Source organism: Atta colombica, unplaced genomic scaffold, assembly GCF_001594045.1.
Source record: "Atta colombica isolate Treedump-2 unplaced genomic scaffold, Acol1.0 scaffold107, whole genome shotgun sequence".
In the NCBI taxonomy this organism is placed as follows: Eukaryota; Metazoa; Arthropoda; class Insecta; order Hymenoptera; family Formicidae; genus Atta; species Atta colombica.
The window spans coordinates 1,394,015-1,399,625 of NW_017259192.1; the positions used below are offsets into that span (position 1 = coordinate 1,394,015).

Consider the following 5,611-nt stretch of genomic DNA (forward strand, 5'->3'; position numbering starts at 1 on the left):
ATCTATATATCTATCTGTTTCTCTATCTATCTATCTATATCTACCTATTTATCTCTCTGTCTCTCTCTCTCTCTCGATCAATGCGTATTGATGATTCGCAAATGAAATAGGAGTACGAATAAACGGCATGGTAAAAACTGACGTTCAATTTGACGTGTACTGATTTCACAGTAGCCCACGCACGCGTGCATTATTATTGCGCTCGTGGGAACGAATTCATCTGAGCGGAATCAACTTTATAACAAATAAATTGAAATCGTGACGGAGGTTTCAGGGAATCAAGTGAATATCCGTGATTTACGAGGAACTGCCGGATCGGCTGCCGGATGGGAGCAGCATTGACAGGAAATGCCCGACAATCGAGATTAAAAAAAGCTGGCCGCGCGTATTGGATTGGTCAGCATGACATTATCAATGAATGAAAACAAGACAGAATGAAGAAATCCCAGCATACAGGAAGAATGCAGTCGGGCGTTGTTTTCTCCCCATCGTGGAAATCACGAGCAAACGTATCCGCGAAGCAAAATTAGAATCGAATTAAAAAGCTGGCCAAGCCAATTAAAACGTTTTACGAAAGTTCAAGAGATTCTCCCTCGGGAAAAAGGTAGGGTTTCGCGGCGCGATGGTTTTTTTCCCTCCATTACGTCGTTTGCCGTCTGGTCGTCGAATCGGCCGCCATTAAGCCAACCGTTCTTCCGTATAAATACCGCATAGCTAAGAAAATAGAGGAAGAAAGAAGTCCAGCAAAATGTGGGCAAAAGTTTCTGTTTAATTTCAGAAAGATTTACCTCACTATGCTGTGTCGACGTAATCAGCCGCATTTAAGCAAAGTTCCAGGAACGTTATAATGTCAGCATTTTAAGCATGTGATTAAAAAAAAGATTTTAATTTCAAAGATTTAGAATGTAATCGAGCATTCGAGACCGTCGTTATTTCAAGTATAAATCATACAAGAATGATACATTGTCCACTCGAGATGCGTTTAAGTGAGGTTTAAATCAGTAAACAGTTCCAAAGCCGTTATCTGCGCGCAATGCAGTCAAACTCCATGGTATGGGATAGGAAGCTTAAAGCTTCGAACATTACCAAACAGTAGCAGCTGTCCCAGAAGCTTCCTTTAAATATTAAACAACGTAGCGACGTCCCCGATAGCGCTAATAGTTATTACGCGATATCGTCTAGGAAAACTGTCCCCAAGGCAAGTGACTTTGTTATAAAACACAAAACGTGTGCTTGGTACCACTACATCCGAAAGGATAAAACTAGAACTTTCCATCGTATCGTATAACGTAGTCCTTTTGAGCAAAAGTCTGCCGACGAAAATTATGCCGGGACATGCAGTTTCAGAATAAAGGTCTTCTCTTTCTTTCATGTAGTGCCATCGTAAAAGCAAAATTTTACGCCACAAGGTTGAGTGATATATCACTTTTTGCTGGCTTACGTATATGTCTCAAAAATACGAGTATATTTTGCTGTTGCGCTCGCAAAACGTTCTTGCAAAGCGTAACTTTATGCTTATGAAAAGATCTAATTATCTTTCCGTGTGCTTATTTCATTTAATCATAATTATTTAATATAAATATATGCTCTATAACATGTTCTTCGATAATTTACAAATTTTTGCGATTCCTCGCATATTACAGCATTTTGCAATTTTCAAATGGACGCGTATACATAGATTTTTATCTCAAAGGAACACAGAATAAATAAATCTGTAAGAACTTTTGAAATGAAAAAGACGATAATAAAAAATATATTTAATTTGTAACTAAGTAAGGATTTGTAGAAAAACGTGTCTAAATCTCTAAAAATTGATGTCGTTATTTAATCAGGGAATGTGCAAGACATATAAAAGTAGAGAGAGATAAATCAGTTAAAAAAACGTGCACAATTTCTTTTCTTCGGTTTTCGTTTTCAAGTATATGATAATTAATTCTTCGTAGACACATATTTTTACTTACTCCGTAGATATATTAGGGCTTTTTTATCTACATTTTTTTACTATATATATATTCTAGGTTTTCCAAAAATCTAGGATTATTTTTTAGAAAAATTTAGGATTATTTTTCAATATTTCTGCTACATTGTTAAATATTTAACTCGAATGTTAAAACTTTTACTTAATAACAATTGAAATTTGTGCTAAGAAATTGAGAGTGAAAATTTTGCCTGAAATAAAAAAATCCTATGAAGAGTTAAGACGAAGAGTTGATTGTATTAAAAATAATCTTCCTTTGAAAAATACAAATTTCCTCGCTGAAGAGTAGGGGATTCGCTCGTTTATCGGTGCAAATAAATGATAATAACAACAATCTTACTTACTTTCGTAACCGGTGAGCGTCGCTTCGGCTGAAACAGCATCGCCAACTCCGTTCTCAGCTAGGCATTCGTAGTTGGTATTGTCGCGCGACGGCTTGACAGGTTCGATCCGCAGTAAAGCACCATTTTCATACTGGTGCACCACGTACCGAGACTGGGATTCTGTCGACATAAGACGGAAGATTGAGGCGGACGTCTACGCCGTAAAAAGGAAAACCCCCGTCACAAAAGGCGAGGAAAATACCGGCACGATCGAGGGCGAAAATGATCGGCGGCGGCAACGGGCGATATAAGATCGAAAATTGTACCGTTGCGGAATCTAATAAAAGGGGGTATGTATATGTGTCCTCTCGTATCCAATTCCGCGGCTTGAGAAATATTGAATGGGAATTGGATCGCGCGTCTGTATAAATTTCGAGAGCGAGCGGCCGACCCTGTTATCATCTCCCTCCGACCGTCCGCGCTCACCGCGAATTGGCATCCGGAATGTTACAAGCGGTCGCTGGCCATTATCTAGTCGGGTATTCCTCGGATTAGTGAGTCGTCGACGAATATGGATCAAATCGTGATCGCTCGGGCACATACATTCCGCGGATCAGACCAAACGTCATGTAAAATCATCAAGCGTCATCAGAATCATCTCGCGGGATTTGACGATTCTTCCGAGTATGAAAGTGTACATACAAAGCTCAAGATTCGATCTTCAAATTGCCATTTCGCAATTTTTCAATAAATGTTTCATTTAATTCAAGATAGTAATGCGTAAATATATTTTATTCTTTTACTTGTAAAGTAATACAATTTAAAATTTGATTTTCGAGTTATTAGTGTTATTAGCATGAATAAATTAGATAAATTATTTTAATTTAAAATATTATTTTATCAATTATCAAAAATACATTAACGTAATTTCATGACAATTTAAAAAGGATAGTTTGCGAAATAAAATGTGATTATGTTAAGAATATATTGCTGATATTATTAGTTAGTCAATAATTTTCTGTCAAATTGAAAATGTTTTTTTCCTTTTTTAGGAAATTTAAATTTTAACAGTAATTAGAAACAAAATCGCCATATGAATAAATTAACTAAGTAAGAAGAACCGCCAATTATATATGGTTAACGTTAAAGACCAGAATAAAAATTCTATGCAATAATTTATTTTAAAGAGATCCGAGTTCGATTCCCAGCTGAAATAATAATGTATTTTTCACAATAATAGTTCTCCAAATCAACGATTCAATTTAATTTGTGACATGATTATTATTATTATTACTTCAATTTGATTACGTTACGCGTCCGACAATAATCGGCGCGCAATCTCTCTCATATGTCTGAAGTATTTAAATTAAATTGCATATAGCATTATTCCAACATTTAACTTTGATTGTATACAGCTTGAAAAAACTTCTTACTTAGTTGATTAATTTTTAAATTGTATTTTTTTAAAGGGAATGATAAATGTAAGTTTCACTAAATCTTTGTTCAGCAGTTAACAATCCGTACTTGGCGTTTCTTTACAAGAAACTTAGAAAGTTGCGTTTTAATTGACACAGAAAAGATATTACACCAAAATGCTTAAAATACCACTCAATTTATGGAAATGCATTCCTGGTTTACTAAAGGTCAAATGAATTAACCACAAATTCATGAATATTACACGAACAGATTTCAAATTCTATGAAAGCTATTATATTACGGATGCAGTGGACGTAATTGTAGGCCACTATGCAACTATTTTCGAGGAATAACTATCCTGGTCACACTGTAATTTGGATTATGGAAGTACTATAACGTCAAGCTGTCGCGAACTGTTTGGTCGAGCGGAGCCTGACAAAAAGATTAAATATGATACATTTCACGAAAAAAGTCCAAGAGAACTTGTTCAGTTTCTGTCAAGAACGAGTACAAAAGTCGGTTGAGCAAAAACTAAGAATACTTAGAATCGATCGAAAGAAAGAACGATGCATAAAGGAAGAAATGCGGCAAAATGCATGAGAGTGAGAAGCCGGTACGGGAAGGAAGACATGAAAGCGAAGAGTGAAGAATCTAGGTCAGAAGAACTTTTTAATTTCGATAAAATTTTCATTCTTTTTCATCGCGACGTCTGGTTTTCATGAAACGAGAAGACACACAGATTTCGCGCAAGGCAAGCATCAAATATCGCACCCTCGAGAATGTTCTCAACGAACCGGCGCAGTGGCGATGATTCAAAGACGCAAATTGGATTGGAGACAGAGAAGAAGAAGAAGAAGGTGTGAAAGTGCACATGGACTTACGTGAGATTTTTTTGCCGTTCTTTCGCCAGTGTATCTGAGGTGGTGGTGCTCCTTCCGCAGTGCAGTAGAAGCTCGCTATCCCGCCTGCTTTTACCTGCTGCGATTGCGGCTTCACCAGGATCGTCGGCGGACCTGTGAACAAAAAGAACATGCGGGATTCTCTGATTAGATTTGGCCCACAATAGGATTTTTGTATGATGCTCGTGCGGTCAGCCTGCCATTTGAGGCACATTTTGAGGTTTCGTTTGCTTTAACGCGCATTTCATGATAAAAATAGGTTTCCTTTTCTCGCCGATTAAAGAGAACAGAATATATATTTTAAAGAAGCAAGAGAAGTGCGAGTGTCTTTTTAATTAATATCTATTCATCTTGAATTATTTTGTAAAACACGTCGTAAATATCTTTTTTCATGTAAATGGTATTTCTAATTTCGCACAATGATATTGCTTTCAGTATATATAGCTTGTTTGATGATAAAAAATAATTTTAAACTTTTATAACACTTGCAGTCTATTTCATTAAATCATTAATTTTATTTCAAACGCAATAAAGAGTTATTAAATTTGCTTATAATAAAAATACTCATAATAGTTTAACTAACAATACTAAAAGCAGGATAAAATTGTGGAATTGTATTTAGATGAAGATTATTTCAGTTATTTGCACTGGAAATCGTGTGATCGTTTCATAAAGAATCACAAAGCGTATAGCAGGAAGTTATATAAAACTGTGAACCCTTCGTTCATGAAAATTGCGCGTTTTAACATTTCTCGTCTCTCGTGTTAAAATTTAAGTAAAAAGTTTACAGTTGCGCTCGCTCGCCCGCCCATGCCGGCGTTGGAAAACGTTAATTTGCAAAGGAAAATTGCAGTCCTTGGTTACGCAGATATTTTCTTTCTACATCAGCTCTACTTGTGTGTGAGTAATTAGTCTCCTTCTCGCAATTTGAGTCATTAGTCTACTTTCTGTCTTTTAGAGTGGCTCTCGTAGATTTTAGTTAAAATACAGAAGGA

At 36.1% G+C, this 5,611-nt stretch overlaps 1 protein-coding gene across 3 annotated transcripts in view; it reads right to left on the reverse strand.

Annotated features, from left to right (window-relative positions):
• Window positions 1–4,725, reverse strand: part of LOC108693050 (tyrosine-protein phosphatase Lar) — a 144,959-nt gene extending 140,234 nt beyond the window's left edge. For 2 of the 3 annotated variants that reach the window (XM_018201726.1, XM_018201717.1), the window contains exons 1-2: window positions 4,599–4,723; window positions 2,323–2,481 (exon numbers count right to left, since the gene is read on the reverse strand). The gene's annotated coding sequence lies outside the window, so the exon portion shown is untranslated. Of the gene's footprint in view, window positions 1–2,322; window positions 2,482–4,598 lie in introns of all 3 variants that reach the window. The other variant, XM_018201734.1, reaches the window with a different exon arrangement.
• Between the last annotated feature and the right edge of the window lie 886 nt (window positions 4,726–5,611).